The sequence below is a fragment of the Gouania willdenowi genome, chromosome 21, assembly GCF_900634775.1.
Source record: "Gouania willdenowi chromosome 21, fGouWil2.1, whole genome shotgun sequence".
Taxonomy (NCBI): Eukaryota; Metazoa; Chordata; class Actinopteri; order Blenniiformes; family Gobiesocidae; genus Gouania; species Gouania willdenowi.
The window spans coordinates 32,932,187-32,951,397 of NC_041064.1; the positions used below are offsets into that span (position 1 = coordinate 32,932,187).

Here is a 19,211-nt window from a genome sequence, read left to right on the forward strand (position 1 = left end):
AAAACTGAAACTCTGAAAAGCATTGCCTTTATCACCACAAGCAATGATCTCGACAGAATCCCCCACAAGAAACACTAACCAGTGTGTGTGTGTGTGTGTTTAAGTTGACACAGCTGGTGGGCAGGATGTCAGCTTCAGGCCTGCGTGTCTGTTTGTAATTCTGCACTCCAAGAGTGGCCTTCCCTCTGCTATAAATAGCCTGTGTGTGTTTGTGTTGTGTGTGTGTGTGTGTGTGTTTTATCTTTTCTCCGTCCACTCTGGCGTGTCTTGCAGAACTCGTGCTGTATGTTTAAGGTTAGTTTTTGATGATGATGGTGGTCGTAATGATGATGAGTGTGTTTTGTATCACTTGTGGACATACACGGACACACACACACACACACACACACACACACACACACACACACACACACACACACACACAATGGTTATTGGTTCTACTGGGGATCATCAGCTTGAAGGGAACCAGAAACAAGCCTTTCTAGATTAGCTGGAAAGAATTCATGGAAGCAGATTTGGAGACAATCGTTTCAAAAATATAGTTTTTAGTAATTCTTTGAGGGGACATTGGTCAGTCAGACATTGATATTGCAAATGTATTACACAACTTCCATAGATTATAAAGGAGTTCAAATCGCAACTTCTGATCCACTCCACACAGCCTTTGAATCAGTTACATGAGCTAACTGCTAACCAGTCGAGGCGCTGTTACTGGAGTAGTGACTTCTCTCGGCAGAAAAACAGAAAGCTGAAGAAGAGGCTCTCAACAATGGATCAAAGCAAGTGCTTAAAAGTGTGCAGAAACTTCTCCGTTTGTTCTTTCACAACATTCAACACTGGAGCAGCAACCACCTGCCGTGCTTTTGGTGGTTTTAAAGTCCTGGTTCGGACCGTCACCAGCTCTCCTGATAACCCACAATGCCGTGCGCTCTACGACAGCACCGATACTGCCTGTGTTTGATCCGCTCCGAGAGCGGTTGTGTTCACGGCACAGTATTCAGTTCCAGTGAGTTGCAATTCAGGAAATTTTCAGGTTCCTAAAAATTGTAAGAAACTTTAAGTCTAAGAAAATCTAAGAAAATGCCTCCACGGGTGAAGTGACGCCTTATGACAACTCTTCTCAGATTTCTGATACTTCATTACATTTTTTAAAGTTCCTTCACACCAGTCCTCTTTAACTAGCTTTAACCACGTCAGGGTTTGTTTCCCTGTTAAGTGTAGCTCGTTTGGACAGGTGTGAACACGCAATAGGACCCAAAGAAGCAGAATCTGGTACGGATTCAAACACGGCCTTTTAGTGCGATTACAAACAAACTCTAGAGCAAACACAAACACTCCAAGGCTGGGAATACACAAAGACAGTGAACCGAATGTGATGCAGAGCGCACAGTATTGTGGGTATAACGAGGAACCGCCCACTGTGAAGCAACAAAACAATAACATGGAAAGTTGGAAAATGCAGGCACTGTATCAGATTTGGGCGACTGGTGGCCCTCGCTCTAATTTTGTGAAGCCCCCAAAAGTAAAAACACAAAATAAATTGTGTAAAAAACACACAAGACAAGAAAAATGTACAAAATGACTACAAAATTACACAAAATGACTCGTATTATACAATAAAAACTAGGGTTGTCCTGATCCAATAACGATATCGGATATCGGTCCGATATTAGCCTGAAAACAAATATCGGATATCGGATTCAAATTTCCGGATTTTCTGATTTATTTTTTTTTTATTATTATTTTTTTTAATTATTAAAAGTTTTTTTAATTATTAAAAGTTTTTTTTAATTAATTTTGTATTTATTTTATTCAATTGTAGAATAATGTAGATATTATGTTGAAGCCAACCAATTAGTTAATAATAAATGGGTCAGTTTTTCTCATGCCTACTTTTGCTGACTATTGTTCTCTGTTTCAGTAACATCACTTGATCAAGACTTTTCTAACATTCCACACGACAAAACAAGTCATTATTATTTTCTTTATTAAAGAAAAGAGAGAGAAAATAAATAAATCATTTTTTTTTTTTAAAAAAGGAGTATGTTTCATGCTGATATCGGATCAATATCGGTATCGCCCGATACGCAAGGATGCAATATCAGTATCATATCGGAAATGAAAAAATTGTATCGGGGGACATCCCCAATAAAAACCCACTGCAAAATACACAAAATGACAGCAAAACCACACAACAAAACAAAAAATGCACTAAAGGACAAAAAATGTAAAAATGCACAAAGTGACAACTAAAGCACACAAAACGACAATTAAATAAACACAAAATAACCAAAAAAACCAACTATACGGTTATTGAGTTGATAGTCAACTTCGTAGTATAGCCTACAGCTACTCTGTTATTGCAAAAGTTTGGTTAGATCAAGTCCACCAATAGAGGGATAGCCAGGATATGTTTATCTACTGCAGTGTTTTTCAACCTTTTTTGAGCCAAGGCACATTTTTTTCATTGAAAAAATCACGAGGCACACCACCAGCCAAACATGTTAAAAAATTATACTCTGTAGCATATATTAACAATATAGCCATTCTCATCAAAGTGTCTTGAATAGGAATCAAATAAACACAAAGAATAAAGGACTTTATCATCATTTGTATTTCTTCTTTCAAATAAAAAGTGTACTTAACATGTCCACTTCAAAAATACAGCTTGAACATAACAAATGAAACAACAATGTGGTATTAAAGGTAGTAGAAAACGTCAAAGTGTTTTGCAAACTCTAATTCTGTCCAAAATTATTAATTACCAGGAATACAGAAATATCGTGCTTATTATGACAGAAGCAATAATATTTGGGAAAGATTTCACTGTTCTACACTGAGAAATATGAAGAGTTACATGTACAAAATGTCAATCTCAGTGTAATCTCAGCCCCTCCCTCCCGCTCCCGCTTCAGTGCTGACGGCTGCAGCGGAGGCTGTTCTACTTCCTCAAAGTATCAGGTTCAAAATTAAAGCGGTAAATTTCTTTAAAACCACAGTAACTACTGATCAAACACATTCTGAGTGAAGTCATCCTTTAATATCTCCGTTAAGTTGATCATTTAACCGTAGAAGCGGAGCAAGAAGGAAAAAAAAAAAGACGTCATCAACACTCTCTCTCTGTCTCTACCCTGTTACCGGGGCCACACGCACGCGCGCGCGCACACACACACACACACACACACACACACACACACACACACACACACACACACACACACACAGACAGACAGACAGACAGACAGACAGACAGACAGAGCTCCCTAGTGATCGCGTCGCTGGAGCGATGAAATGATGGACTGACAAAAAAGCACCACTATGTGCAAACTACCGATCAGGGACGATTTAAGGCAATGGCATCGCTTCCGTCGCGTTCGGTGTGCACGCACCTTTAGTCACTACTGCAGCACGGACACTCGACATTGGTATATTATTTGCAGATAATAATTAATATGTTTTCAAAATTTTTTTTTAGACCAATTAGGTGAAATTGGATAATTTCCCACGGCACACCTGACGATCTCTCGCGGCACACTAGTGTGCCGCGGCACAGTGGTTGAAAAACACTGATCTACTGTATGTAGTAGAGGCCCAGAATGATGGAACACACAATATCACAATAAATTACTCCAAAAACACATGAAACAACGACAAAAACACACAGAATGACAGAAAAATACAAAAAGTTAATACAAAACACTTTCTTTCATGTATTAATGCTCACATTAATTCTAAATACTGTATATTGTACAGTATTAATTCTAAATACTGACATTAATGTTGATAATGTGGCCCTCAGATCAAAGATCACGTTTATGTAGCCCCGCTGAGATAAAGATTGACCATCTCTGCTGTAGATACATGTCAGACCACTTCATATTGTGGATCAATGAGCTTTTTTTCCTCCGTGACAGGTAAGTGACTCTTCTGCAGGAATAGAACCCAAACCAGCATCTCATGCAACTGCATCAAACAGTCAAAAAAGGCGCTAAAATCTAAGGTTTGCGCTTTCAAAATGCTTGAGGTGGATCGTTTTTTCCCGTGAGTCAGTTTCCATTTCTTCTTAAGATGTTTTTTTTTTTTACAGACGGGATTTGCGAAGCAGGAAAGAACACATACTGTATAAGGAAGATTTGTGCTGACCTGACCATGGGATGAAGCCTGAGGAACACATTCCTGCAGCGGATTAAGGTGAAATACCTCAACGCAGACTTCCCTAAAAGGCTGTAGAGCAGCAGGCTGCCTGTGACGGTGTGAGCGCTGCAGGTCTGAGAGCCTGGAAACTCATCTCTGTCGTCACTTTGAGGGTCACACGTAGGTCACACACACGTTTTATTACTGCTACATGCGTGATGAGAAGTTACTCATAACTTTTCCTGTCTTTTGTTGACAGATAGATAACGTATAGCTCTGTTCCTGCCAAAATTAAATGTACAAACTACAACCAAGGGTCCATTAGGAACATGTGACACGCAGTTGTTTAAAAGGAAAAATGAATGACATCGCTGAAACTGAAAATAGTCTCCTCCACATCATTTCATATTACTTCCAAACGCTGTCATTTTTGTTTATTTTTGTTAGTTCTTGTTTTCTTTGAGTATTATTTATCATTTTGTAAAATTAGCCTTTTTTTAATGATTCATTGTCATTTTGTATGTTTTTGTTGTTTTGTGAAATGTTGTTATCTCTCTGCTTTTTGTACGTTTGTATGAGTTTCTGTTGCAATTCTTTTAAACTTAAACTTTAAACTTAACTTATTTTGTGTATTTTTTTGTCATTTGTGTTTCTGTCATTTTGTGAAATTGTAGTGTCTTTTTATTGTGGTATTATAAGTTTTTGGAATTTTTTTTGTCGATTTCAATGTTATTGTGTGTTTATGTTGTCATATTTTCAATTTATGTCATTGTCTTGTGTGCATCTGGTTTTATTTTATGTAATTGTGTTGTCATTTTGCACCCTCTGAGTCATTTTCTGCATTTTTTGGTACTGTTTTGTGTTTTTTCAATTTGGAAAATTTCAGTGTCTTTCAGTGTGTTTATGTTGTCATTGTACAAATTTTTTGAATTTTTGCTGTAGTTTTGTGTGCGTTTGGAGTAATTTTGTGTAATTGTGTTGTCATTTTGCGCTTTCTGAGTCATTACGTGCATTTTCGGTGTGGTATTGTGTGTTTTTGGAGTGTTTTGTCAATTTTGTTGTGATATTGTGTGTTTTTCTTGTCATTTTTAAAATTTTTGTTGTTGTTTTGAGTGCATATGGAGTCATTTTGTGCAATTGTGTTGTCATTTTGTGGATTTTTGGTGTGGTATTGTATGTTTTGTCAATTTTGTTGTTGTATGTTTCTGTTGTCATTTTCTGGGTTATTCTTTTAAATTTTGTTGGTATTTTTTGGAGTCATTTTGTGCTTTTTTTGGGGTCATTTTCTGAAATGTTTGTGTCTTTTTGTGTGGTTCTGTTGTTATTTTACATTTTTTTTCTTTTTTGTATGTGTGTTTTTGTTATTCTTTTGTCCGTTCCTGAGGTTTATTCCATAAAGCGGGTTATGTTCAAACTCTGAGTATGTTCAGGTTCAAATGAGGGAAACTCTGAGTATCTCATTCCTAAACGCGAGGTATGTTCTTCTCTGAGTATGTTACCATGGCAACGTTGTCTGTGAACTAAACCTGGTCGCTGGCAGGTTTTATCAAAGAATAATAATACAGAGCATTAAGTGAAAGACATTGAGGTTGATCTGCATTAAAACATCTACTGACGTCTGTAGTAAAGTTCCCTGAATACAAACCTGTGAATAATATAAAGGAGGAGATGACAATTTGAATGAATCCACTTATTGTTTTATTGTTATACTACGGTGGCTGGGAAGTGTCAGGTGAATGCATTTACAGAAACGAACACAAATGCAAACAGGTCACAACACGAATGCAAACCGGCCACAACGGAAGTGTTTCCGACGGACCGGTATCACAGTCGGACAGTCGGGCGGGTATTATGATATGATAGCCTGATATGAAAAATATAAGAGTATCCTAATCAACTTTCACTGACTTTCATACACGTTTCGATGTCTTCTTGTTCTGAACTGTTCTAGTGGGTTAAAAACATCCGCCAGAAACGTGTCCGTCTGTAATACCGGTCCGTCGGAAACACTTCCGTTGCGGAAACCCGGTGGCCGGGAAGTGTCAGGTGAATGAATTTAAAGAAATGAACACAAATGCAAAAAGGTCACAACACGAATGCACAATGGCCACAACGGAAGTGTTTCCGACGGACCGGTATTACAGACGGACACATTTCTGGCGGATGTTTTTAACCCACCAGAACAGAGAAGAACAAAAAGAAGACATCGAAACGTGTATGAAAGTAAGTGAAAGTTGATTAGGATACTCTTATATTTTTCATATCGGGCTATCATATCATAATACCCGTCCGACTGTCCGACTGTAATACCGGTCCGTCGGAAACACTTCCGTTGTGGCCGGTTTGCATTCGTGTTGTGACCTGTTTGCATGTGTTCGTTTCTGTAAATGCATTCACCTGACACTTCCCAGCCACCGTATTATACAGTTAAATCTGTAGATCATGCAACTCTGAAGGTATGATGGCCCAGTAACTTGTGACGCTGCTCTTGGAAGCAATGGGTCGTGGGTTCAGGGATTTCTTTATGACATTTTTTAGGACATTGAGATGACTGGCGACAATATTACATTAAAAATCAATATAATTGATTCGATATCAAGAGGCAGTCCCTGTATTTATAGCCAGTGTAACAGGAGGGCTCTCTATGCAGCCATCCTATGCTGCTGCCACATCTTCTCAGACACAATTTATTCATATTATTCACCGCTCGTCACGTCACTGAAGCAATAAAATGATGAAGCGACCAAAAAGTGTGACTAATTACGGGTGATTTAAGCCACTATAGTCACTGAAGACTGAACGCACCTTTAGAACAGGCTCATATTCCTCAAACACCAGCTTATTTCACCCATTAGGGTGAATAAATCACTGTATTCCGGGTGGTTGCCATGGCAGCTCAAGTAAATCTCTGATCCATTGATGATAGCTTTTTGTCACGTGTGTGCACGTCAGTAACCCAAGGTTTACATACTCAGGGTTGATTGACCCACTTCATACCAGCTGTAATGGAATCCGATACCCAGAGTTTCTAATCGCTGGGTATGTTGACCCAGAGTTTACGGATAGACTCAGAGTTTGTTAGCCCTCCTTTATGGAATACACCTCTGTTGTCTTTGAGTAATATTTGTCATTTTGTAATAGACAAAATATTAATAATACAAATGTACATTGTAGCTGTTTTTAATTATTTTTTACAACTGTTTTTTTTGTCATTTTGTGAAATTTTGTTGTCTCTGTGCATTTTTGTTTTGGTAATGTATGTTTTTGGAGTTTTTCCTGTCGATTTCATTGTTATTCTGTGTTTGTGTTGTCATTTTGTGTGTTTCTGTTGTCATTTTTTACATTTTTGTCATTGTTTTGTGTGCGTTAATGAGTCATTTTGTGTAATTGTGTTGTCATGTTGTGCTGTCTGTCATTTTGTAAATTTTTTATGTGGTATTGTATGTTTTTAGAGTTTTTTGTTCAGTTTGTTGTATGTTGCGTGTGTTTCTGTTGTCATTTACTGATTTGTTGTGATTTTGTATGTTTGTAGTCCTTTTGTATAATTGTGTTGTCATTTTGTGCTTTCAGAGTCATTTTGTGCATTTTTGGTGTGGTATTGTATGTTTTTTGGAGTCTTTTTGTCAATTTTGTTGTGATATTGTGTGTTAATGTTATCATTTTTTAAATGTGTTGTCGTATCGTGATTTTTTTTTCTGCATTTTTGGTGTCATTTTGTGTTTTTGTCACATTCTGAAATGTTAGTGTCTTTTTGTGTTGACGTTGTCATTTTACAAAAGTTTCTTTTTTGTTTTGTGTGTCGCGTTGTGTGCTTCTGGATTCATTTTACACACTTTTGTGTGTTTTTGAGAATGTAACTGCACCTCTATAATGGACATCTCTATGGTAAAAAATCAATCAAACAAGACATGATCTATTAAGAGGTGACGAGTGCAAAACTTCTGACTTTGCTCTACTTAGACGTCCTATTTTCTGTTTCCTATTTTGTCCCTCCCTGGCCTCCATAGTTCCTTTCCTTGGTCTTCATATGCTTCCTGTTGCCAAGTAGGCCAGAAGTGATCTATAAATAGTCACCGTGAGCTCTGCCACTCTCCTCTGTTAAACTGTGCGACAGAGAACAGAGTAACCTGAGCACCACACACACACACACACACATACACATGCACACACCACACACAATGGACAAAGGCTTGGCCAGCTGAAATGAATCCAGCAGCTGTAGTTGGGGGGATCAGGACTCTGAGAACACACCCACAGAGGCCTAAACCAATTAGTAATCCCTTCAGAGAGCGTGTCTAATTAATCCGATAAGACACTCCACACACCACCTCCATCTGTGATTAGGTTAATTGTGTTTTAATGCAACGAGGAAAGGTTAAAGAATCCTAAAAATACACAATCGCCTGCTTTTTCTGTACTGACACACATCAAGCGATATGCTGCATGAAGAATGATTGAAGAACCATAAAGAGTTGACGTAGTAAAAATCAAAACCATTGTTCCATACATCCAGATAAAGTGGTCCGTCTGTGGTCTAAAAGGGACCAAGTATTTGTGAGCTTTTAGAGAAAGTCTGTTCAATTTAAGCTAATTCAAACAATCCCTAAAGCTGATGTGAACAATAACAAAGAATATTTATAACAGGGAAATACATTGGCTGTGTTGTAAATGTCATACTAACGTACTGCTCTAACTAAATCTGACATCAAAATGAGTATGTAGTGCATTCACATTAGATGTACAGTATACTGTGTGGGTACATTTTTGAAGTATGCACGGTGGGCACACTAGTCACACTCAACTGTCCCATGATGCATCGTGAGCGGAACGTAAAATCGTCCAGGGACCGGTGTCACAAACTGAGTTTAGCTCCGTACTGAGATTATAACCCTAACATAATCCAATAAACAAATAAGATACATGTCCGTTCACTTTGAAAACAAAAATAAATTCTTCTTTTCTTAGCAAAAAAATCATTTTTCCGTAGTGCGCATGTGCACGCATGCACATATATGCGCATATACAATCTCAGTACGATGTGAACTCAGTACATGACACCGGCTTCAAGCTAAAAATCAAACCTCCCCTTTTCAAAATAAAAGCATCTCTTCTCGTTTTCTTTGCTTTTTTTTAACACATTTGTAAATGTTTTGAAGTTAACGGGACGTTTTGTCAGTAGCACAATGGCGCGTCCCCCGAAAATCTCTGAAATGTGGAAATAAAATGTGTTTCTGTGAGTTTTATGTATCAAATGAGCACATGTTGATATTCTACTTGGTCACTTTCTCACTTCAAATGTTTTCAGAACTTTCAAAGGTGGAGAATCAACAGAGATATTTATCATTTAGCCTCAGTGTGATTCAGGTTTTTGTCGTTGTAGGTTCCAAATGCATCTTGGGAAATTTGGAAGTATACTTTAGTGGGAACAGTCATCATCTTAATCATACTTATAGTATATAGTAGACAGTATATACTCATTACGTTTGTAGTGTGATGTTTCAAACACAGCTATTGTATAGGCCTCATAGATCAATAATTGTAAGATATTTCTTCAGAAAAACTGGAACATTTACTCAAACAAATGTCAAAGGTTGAAGTTGCCGCTCACAGTTTTATTCTTGGCTGTACCACAAACAATGTGACTTGAACTTCGGAACAGTTTTGTGCATTGCATTGTGGGATTGAATGCAAAGATCTTCACCAGATTAGGAAGACAGTGATTCAGTCAACTGCATTTTTGTTCTGGTTTGTTTATAGTGTTGGTGTTTCCTGTGATATGATGTCAATCTGTAGAAGGGGGGTGCCCGTACATAATACTGTATGGTTATTAATGGGGTTAAAAATGTCTCACAAGCCTTTACAGTGTGAGTGATTATGGTACCATGATCAGGATAACTGATCCAGATAAATGGCAATATCTGGCAAAGAGGAAGATTTGGGTTTGATGGACGTTGGAGCTCTCTGAATGCTGGTACAAAGACAGGTTTAGGTTTAGGTGTGTTAGGTGAACTGGTGATCATCCAAATGCAGGGCTGTGCAAGGTTTTGCACAAAAATGTGAGGGTGATTCACTGCTTGGCAGTAATTAAAGGAGCATAGGGCAGGATCAAGAAACTCCATAATAACACAATGAACGCTAGGGTAACTGCAAGACCTCTGCGCATGCCTCCACAGAGCCAAACAGTAATTTGGTCCACCGCGCTTGTCTTCTACCGGTCGAGGACGTGCAATAGGCGTCATTTGACGTCACGTTAAAAAGAATGCGGGAAATTTGGCAGTAGATAATGCATCACACAGCCTGTTCAAGGCAATGGGAAATATGTGTGTGAGCTCATTCTCTTTGGTTTTGAATGTTTCATCAACCATTAACATTAAAAGACTTACATTTATAGTTCAAATGTTTCACATCTATTTTTATTCTATGCATTTCCATGATACTTCTCCCGTTTAACAAGTTTCTGTGGGTCAAAAGTGTCGCAGACAGATAGTGTAAAACTTTCGCGAAACTTTCATGTTCTCAGAATTTTGAAAGCTCATCTGAAGCATGTAAATGTAAATGTAAAATTAATAAAGTAGTTTGCTCTAATAATTCATTTTAGCATGTTTGGTACAATTTTGAGAAGTTTTATATTGTGATGCATCAAATTTCTGGCGACCAAAAATTTTCAGCCGAAAAAGGCCCAAAAGTGCGTTTTTTGTTTTCGGCTGACTTCGGCCACTTTTCTCACCGAAACAAGCCGACCGGAACAGGATGTTGTGATGAAGCGAGTAAACATCGCGGTCAGCGCTGGAGTCACAGAGCGGATGTATTTCAATACATCTGAGTACTAAAGCGTTTTCTGAGCAGAGTCGACGAAGTACGTAAATAATTAATTTGACTCTCTTTAACTGATGACATCATCATCAACTCTGTCATCATCACTGTAGAGAGTGATGATGTCAGAGTTCTTCAGTGTACTGAAGAAGTATTACTTCAGTACACTGAGGATTGCAGGAAAGTTTGTCATATAATCCTTGAAAATGGTCAGCTACGTCTCAACACTTTAACTTTCTGCCACACCCCGACATGCAACACACCTCAACGTGCGCCATGTCCCGTCATGCGTGTGGTTGCGAGGGCCCGTTCAACGCTGCTTGCAGCTTTAATTTTTTAATTTCTTCCGGTGTTTTGGTTTTCGGCCTTGGTTTTCTCATTTTAGGTTTTCGGATACGGCCAGTAATTTTCATTCTGGTGCATCCATAGTTTTATAGCCAGTAAAGTCATCTAACTAAAAAAATATGATGAAACAAAAAAGTGTAAAGTGACGCCCATGTGACACAGAAATGGGTAAATCCTGAAACGGAAAATGTGAGGCCAAACAAAACCATCAGACTACAAACTGTGACATTAAATGTGTGTAAATGACTGTCTGTCTTTGTGCATTATCCCTGCTTTGTGGATAATCAGGTAGTGAGGATGATTTAATGATGCAATGCAGTTTGCTGAGTAAATTAAAAGGCTTGGTTTCCTCGGATACAGACGTGTGTCTCATTCTCTCAACACTCAATCCTGTTCCCAACTCATTCAAAGGGAGAAAAGATGACCCAATGATGGCGATTTCCACAAACCACTGATAAGACTGTACACAGAGCTTCCTTATCTGCCCTGGAGTCGGACTCAATAACGCCTCCATTACTGAATCATGTGACACGGATGAGCAAAGCCGGAACAAGCAAGTGGTTTCCAGACTGGAGCCACTCCGCCCTCGGTGACTCCTCCACTGTTCTCTCCTGGCACGCCGTCTTTATTTCTGGCTGTAATTGCGCTGCTTCGCCTCCATCAACTCCCACAAAATGCTAAAATTTGCCCACACTGATGGATAAATTACACTCCACGTGGAGGGAGGGAGTGATTCCCTTGTCTCTGATCTGCTGTGTGTCCAAGGAGCAGAGCAGGAGGCTGCACATCTGTCAGTGTTTATCATTGTTGATCAGGACAGTAATTTACACACCATTATCGTCGCCCTTTGATTTTCCCCTCAGCTTTAAACACCAGTCGGCCAGAAAATTAGGACCACTTGACTGAAATAGCAGCAGTACTATTACAATAGAATATTTTTTTCAGTAAATTATGAGCAGGACTTTAAATTAACACCCGCCAAATACGGGTAAAAATGAACTTTGGCGGGTAAAATTGTAGCGTTACTAGCCATTTTGGCTGGTGAAGAACTAAACAAAAACTACTGCGTTTGTTTGAATCGGCAGGCCGCAGAAACAATGTTGCAACATCGTTGCCAGATTGGGTTGTTTTTACGCCAAGAAATTTGAGGGTTTTTGTGTGTGTGTAGACTTTAAAAACGTAATATGTATCTGGCAACACAGCTGGTTGTAATAATCCTACATTTCCCATGAACACTATGTTGTGATGTGTCACACAACAATTGGCTTACGTTAGCGTGATTGTTTTGGTTCATTATCGGAGTCAGACGGAACGATGATGTAAAATTAGTTAAAAACAAACAAACAAACGTGGAGATATTTATCGGCTGTTGAAAAATCTAACCTGCAAAACACGGGGAAATGAAGATAAAAGAAGATCTGAAAAGAAGTTAGTACCTGATTACTTCTATTCTTTCTAACTTCAAACAGTGTTCCAGGGATCCAATTTTCATCTGAGTTAAGTTTGTTTATTAAGTTGAGAATGCTCTATAAAAGGTTCACTTCTCCGACACACCCAAAGTTAATAAAATAAAATAAACTAGTACAGTGCCTGTCGTAAGTATGCATTCAAATAGCGGGAGGAGCTTAAGTACAGTTGTCAATTATGGCCAAAGTTGTGTATGTGTTTTGAAGGTTTTGAAGGTTGGATGTACAAAGAGGTGTACATACTCTGTTACTGTTATAAAGGGGTTTATTTGCAGGTACAAAATAAAATAGTGTGTGCGATTTCCCTGGTTTTTCATAGTTTTTGTTGTTTGGTGTATTTTTCTGTAATGTTTCTGTTTGTTTTTTTGAGTCATTTTGTATATTTTTGGGCATTTCTGTTGTTTTGTGTACTTTATGTATGAATATTGTTTAGTTTTTTGTTTTATTTTACTCATTAAGTATATTTCTTATTATAAATACTGTGTGTGTGTGTGTGTGTGTGTGTGTGTGTGTGTGTGTGTGTGTGTGTGTGTGTGTGTGTGTCTGTGCCTCCATCTCCTCCGTGCGTTATCTCTCACACACGTGCGCGCGCGTCATGCACATAATGTGTGTGTCTACCTCTATCTCCTCCATGCGTTAGCTCTCGCGGCGTCATGCACATAATAATTAAATGTATACATTTTCTGTAAAAACAGTGTTGTAATTTATTATTATTTTTAACCATTTTAATGTATTTCTGCAATCAACTAAACTACAAACTATTTTAAAAAAACATAAACGCTTAAATCTCTTCTGTGGCACTCATAATGTAGTTTATTTTCACTGGGAAAAAATTGGCTGGTGTAAAATGTGGTTGGCTGGTAACTTTAAGACTATACTCACCATGCTGGCTGATGATCGAAAAAGTTCATTTAAAGCCCTGATTATGAGTGAAAAACGTGTTGAACAAGGAATTAATGGAATCAACCACATCATAAAACCAATACAAAGATAATGAACTAAACAAAACAAAAGAACAATAATGAAAAAAACTCATTAAATTTCATTAGAATTTGACATTTGGCCTTAACCTTAACCTCTACCCTTGCAGGCTGTGGACCAAGGTTCAAGATTTTTTCAAGGTTTTCATAAAAACAAAATTTGTTGAAATTTGACCAGAACACAACGGTTTACACCAAAACAGATAATGGGATTGGTTTACTCCCTTAGATCTACCACGTTCTACAAGTACCGTATTTTTCGGACTATAAGGCGCACTTAAAATCCTTTAATTTTCTCAAAAATCGACAGTGCGCCTTATAATCAGGTGTGCCTTATGTATGAAATTAATATGTCAAAATGTTTTAGTACAACTTTGCTAAACTATGGATGGATTTTTTGCGCTTTAGGGCTACCGTAGTCAGGCGCCTCGCGGAGTGATATATACCTGTACTGTGCTTCAACATACTGAACTGCAAAAGTGGGTGTAATGTTTTATATTTTATGTGTTAAACCTGAACAATGTTGAGAATTATTGTTAATGAGTTGAATAAAGTTTGACTTATCTGACTATTTTGTTTCGCTTAATGAGCCTTAATAATAATAATAATAATAATAATAACAACAACAACAAACCGGTGAGCCTTTAAGTCCGGTGCACCTTATGTATGAAAATAGACCCGGTCAGACCCATTCATTGTTAGTGCGCCTTATAATCCGTAAAATACGGTAAACCAGGGCACCGTTTTCTTCACCATGAGGAGATGCTACATTAGAATAAAAAATAACTAACTTGCTACAGCTGAAACCAATGTAGAGCCTCCACTTTTCTGTTTCAAAATAACCCCAATTTCATTACAGAGGTCACACGTTTCTACAGTGTTTCATTGGTTTTCTTTAATCCGATGCCATTTCCAGGCTGTTACTCCTCCTGAAATTGTGTCAAACATGCTTAATTGAGTTAGTTGATTTGGCACATGCTAAAGCTAACATTAAACCGTAACAGTTTTGCAGTGAAAAACATTGTGGAAATGTGTAATATTGTCCCAAAACATGTTGGAGAGGGTTTCGTCTGGTTTCATACTGTTTAGTGAGAATTCACTTTTTCTATTACAAAGACAATTTAAGTGATATTTTCTCAAAAATATGCATGTGAGGCTATATTCAGTGTCAGTGCAATTTCCATATGATTTATTTGAAGACAAAAAAAAACAAAAACAATTTAAAAACATTAATAACAAAATGATTCTGTATTTTCCGTTCATTTCCTGCGATCACATTAAATCTGAGGCCCAAGTGGTTTTTGATATGCATTTCACAAGACCAAAAATACCAAAGCGCTATACAGGTTTTATACAGCGGGCTACTGCAATAATAAATCATAATTAAATTAAAAGCTAAATACATCTTGGTTTTTTGCAGAGCTGGTCTGTGACACAGTTTTGGTTCCCAACCCACAAATTGAGAACCACTGCTCACATTTTATCCTTCTTTCATTAATGTAAAAAAGTAACCCTCATACATTTATAAGTGCTACATGTTTTATGTTTTCAATTGTGGGCATAATAACAACAACATACTCTGTAGCATTATAAAGGGGTATATTTGCAGGTGCAAAATAAAATAGTGTGTACAATTTATCTGGTTTAATTCTATGAGACATGTGCATGATTAATGTGTTGGTTTTTTTTTTTTACTCATTTTTATATCTTTTATGTTTGGTATATTTTTCTGTAATGTATGTTTTTTTGAAGTCATTATGTGTATTTTTGTATCTTTCTGTTGTCTTTTTGTGCAGTTTTTGTATAATCACATTTTTTGTTGCCATTGTAGTGTGATTCTGGAATCATTTTGTGTATTTTTGTATCATTTTTGGTGTAGGTTTGTGCATTTCTGTTGTCATTTAAGTGCAATCAAAGCTAAAATGCATTGAGGAGTGAGGTAGTTTAACTAGGTCTGATGTGGTTCACTGACATCTAGTGACTGGGCGTTTACGTGTTGTGCAAAAGAGACAATAAGAAATCACTGTGTATTCCAACACACAGCATTTCCATTAACTTTTCTTTACCATATCGGTGCAGATTTACCATAAATGGAAACCAGTCTCCGTCTCTCTCACTTAAAAACACAACAATGACCCAAACTCAGCACGTGTCTGATCTGGCTTGTTGTTTGAGGACTGAGTGTAGTTGTCCTCATACACTGGACAGCATCAGCCTGGCCTGCTTATAATCACACAGCTACAGCATGAGTCACAGTTTACACGCTCCCTTCAACACCAGGAGGAGAAAGAGGAGAGTTCAACGATGGAGGGAACCAGTCCAGCTGATCTGTACAGGAGTATATACTTTTACTCCTTACTAATATCTGTACTCTTCACTCCCCGTGCTTGTTTCTTTAGCTTCACAGGAAATATGAAATGACTGTGAGTGAGAAAAGTAGCAAAAAGAGAGAAAAGACAACGGCTGCAACAGCAGTGTTGCCAGGTTGGGTTTAGAGCAAAGTCTGCAGGACTCATTTTAGGCCAAGGTTCCGCATTTAACGCAGTTTAATTTCTCCCAGAAAAAGCAACAAAATTACATTAAACACACAGAAGGACAACAAAAATACACAGAATTACTTCAAAACACACAAGACTACTACAAGAATACACAAAAAACTAAGAAATATACAAAATAAAAACAAAAAAACTTTAAAAAAAATACACAGAATGACGGAAAATAAATAAAAAACTAGAAAAGTAATACAAAAAACAGTCTAAAACTACAAAACTACAACAATAACACACAAAATCAAGAAAAATGTATAAAATGACAATGGAAATACATAAAACAACAACAAAAATATACAAAATGGCTAAACTCTTTGTTCTTCCCTGTATTAATGATCAGATTGGTCAATGTTCTAAATGCTGACATGAATGTTCATAATGTGGCCCCCAGATCAAACAAAAATCTCAGAAAAAATACAAAATGACAGAAAATATACTTTGAATAACCACAAAACTACACAAAAATGACTTTCAAAACACATAAATACAAAAGATGGTTTCAAAACCATAAAAATAAGAACAAAAACACACAAAACAACAAGAAAGATACTTTCAAATGACAAAAGAATGTACAAAATGACAAATAAAAGGTACATAGCCGCTGTTGTTTCCTATAATAAAGCTCAGATTGGTGATTATTCTAAATTCTGACATGAATGTAGATAATGTGGCCCTCAGATCAAACCAACACATTTTTGTGGCCCTCAGATCAGACAAGGATCTAAAAAAAAAAAACAATACAAAATAACAAAAAAATACATAAAATGACCACAAAAATGACTATCAAAACACATAAATACAAAAAATGGTTTTAAAAACACACAAAATAAGGACAAAAACACAGGTATTAATGCTCAGATTATTGAATATTCTAAATGCTGACATGAACATTCATAATGTCGGACAAAAATCTCAAAATGACAGATAACAAAACGACACAAAAAGGACTTTCAAAACACATAAATACTAAAGATGGCTAAAAACACACACAAAAGAACAAGATAAACACAGTATAATGACAGAAAGGTGTACAACATGACAAGTAAAAGGCACATTAATGCTCAGATTGGTGATTATTCTAAATTCTGACGTGAATGTAGATAATGTGGCCCTCAGATCAGACCATCACATCTTTGTGGCCCTCAGATCAGACCATCACATCTTTGTGGCCCTCAGATCAGACCATCACATCTTTGTGGCCCTCAGATCAGACCATCACATCTTTGTGGCCCTCAGATCAGACCATCACATCTTTGTGGCCCTCACTGTGATAAAAGCTGCCCATCCCTGTACTGCAGGCAGAGATCTAGAGTGCACACATGTGAGTGGACGATGGACACCACTGTCAACCTAAGCAGCTGTCTCACCATGGAGTCGACCAATCAGGGCCCAACCACTCGGTTGTCAGTGGCAACCAAAGAAGTGCAGAGCAGATCGTGAGTGTTGGACAGAGACGATGTGATGGGTAGGCATGCAGATGCAGATGCATGTGCACGTACACATGCACACGCACACAAACGTGCACGGACCTGCATGCATACACGTACACACAGTCCAGAGCTGAGCAAACAAGCCAGTGGAACAACACTCTGTGAGTCAGACGCTGCATGATCCATTAGACACACACACACAACACAACACACACACACACACACACACAACACACACACACAACACACACACACAACACAAAAACATGGTAGAAAACCAGCATTCCCAGTTCGATAGTTGGTCATTTATTGCTCTTTAAACATTGACATAGAAATGGAAATCACTTTTTTTTTTACCCAGCAACAATCAGATGTAGAGATTTAGACTGTATGGGAAATGTCACACTAACATACTATACACTACAAGTCAATGAGTATATACTGTCTACTATATACTACAAGTATGATTAGGATGATGAGCGTTCCCACTGAAGTATACTTCCAAGTTTCCCAAGATGCATTTGGAACTTACAACGACAAAAACCTGAATCACACTGAGGCTAAATATCTCTGTTGATTCTCCACCTTTACTCTGAAAGTTCTGAAAACATTTTAAATGAGAAAGTGACCAAGTAGAATATCAACATGTGCTCATTTTATCTATAAAACTCACATATACACATTTTATTCCAACATTTCAGAGATTTTCGGAGACCATCCATTGTGCTACTGACAAAACTTTCGGTTAACTTCAAAACAAGAGCCCTATTTACAAAATGGTTAAAAAAAAAAAATGGAAGACAAGAAAAGATGCTTTTATTTTGAAAAGGGGATGCTTGACTATTGTTTTGAAGATGTTCTGCTCACAATTCATCATGCGACGGTTGAGTATGACTAGTATGCTCACCGTGCATATTTAAAAAATGCCCTGATATAGAATACATTTGAGTATTTTTTGCTTTCTATCATCCCCATCTGAAAGATATATTGTTTTAAAGTAAACTCATTAAATACCTATGTATAAATGACTCTATAACAGAGATGGACAACTCACAGCAGGGGCCACAGTGGAATTCAATGTGCTTTAAGAGTGATACAAAATGTTTAATCCCACCCCAATTTCTCATTATAAACTTAACATAATAAAGTTCCATATATTCACTTCCTACCTTTGTCAGATTATTACATAATTGAACAGTATTCATTGTTTAACTAAATGTGTGTGGAAATAATTGAACAAACATTCATGGTGGTGTTACCATGGGCAACAAGCAACCATTAATTTACATTATAATAATCACATACAAAACAAAGTGTTTGTTGTCATTTTGTATATATTTTTTCTCTCATTTTGTTGTTGTTTTGTATGTTTAATGAGTAATTTTGTCTATTATTGTTAAAATGTGTCTGTTTTTGGAGTCATTTAGTGTGTTTTTGTTGTTTTTTTTGTATATTTTTCTGCCATTCTGTGTATGTTGATGTGCTAAGTGTGTT

At 37.3% G+C, this 19,211-nt stretch overlaps 1 protein-coding gene and 1 long non-coding RNA gene across 6 annotated transcripts in view; one reads left to right on the forward strand and one right to left on the reverse strand.

Annotated features, from left to right (window-relative positions):
- The window catches only part of dgkh (diacylglycerol kinase, eta), a 103,743-nt gene that overhangs the window by 75,804 nt on the left and 8,728 nt on the right, over positions 1 to 19,211 (reverse strand). The gene's annotated exons all lie outside the window — the stretch shown is intronic.
- LOC114455029 (uncharacterized) lies at positions 231 to 17,715 on the forward strand. Its single transcript, XR_003672648.1, has 3 exons — positions 231 to 294; positions 4,088 to 4,191; positions 17,586 to 17,715. It is a non-coding gene; the product is annotated as an uncharacterized LOC114455029 (long non-coding RNA).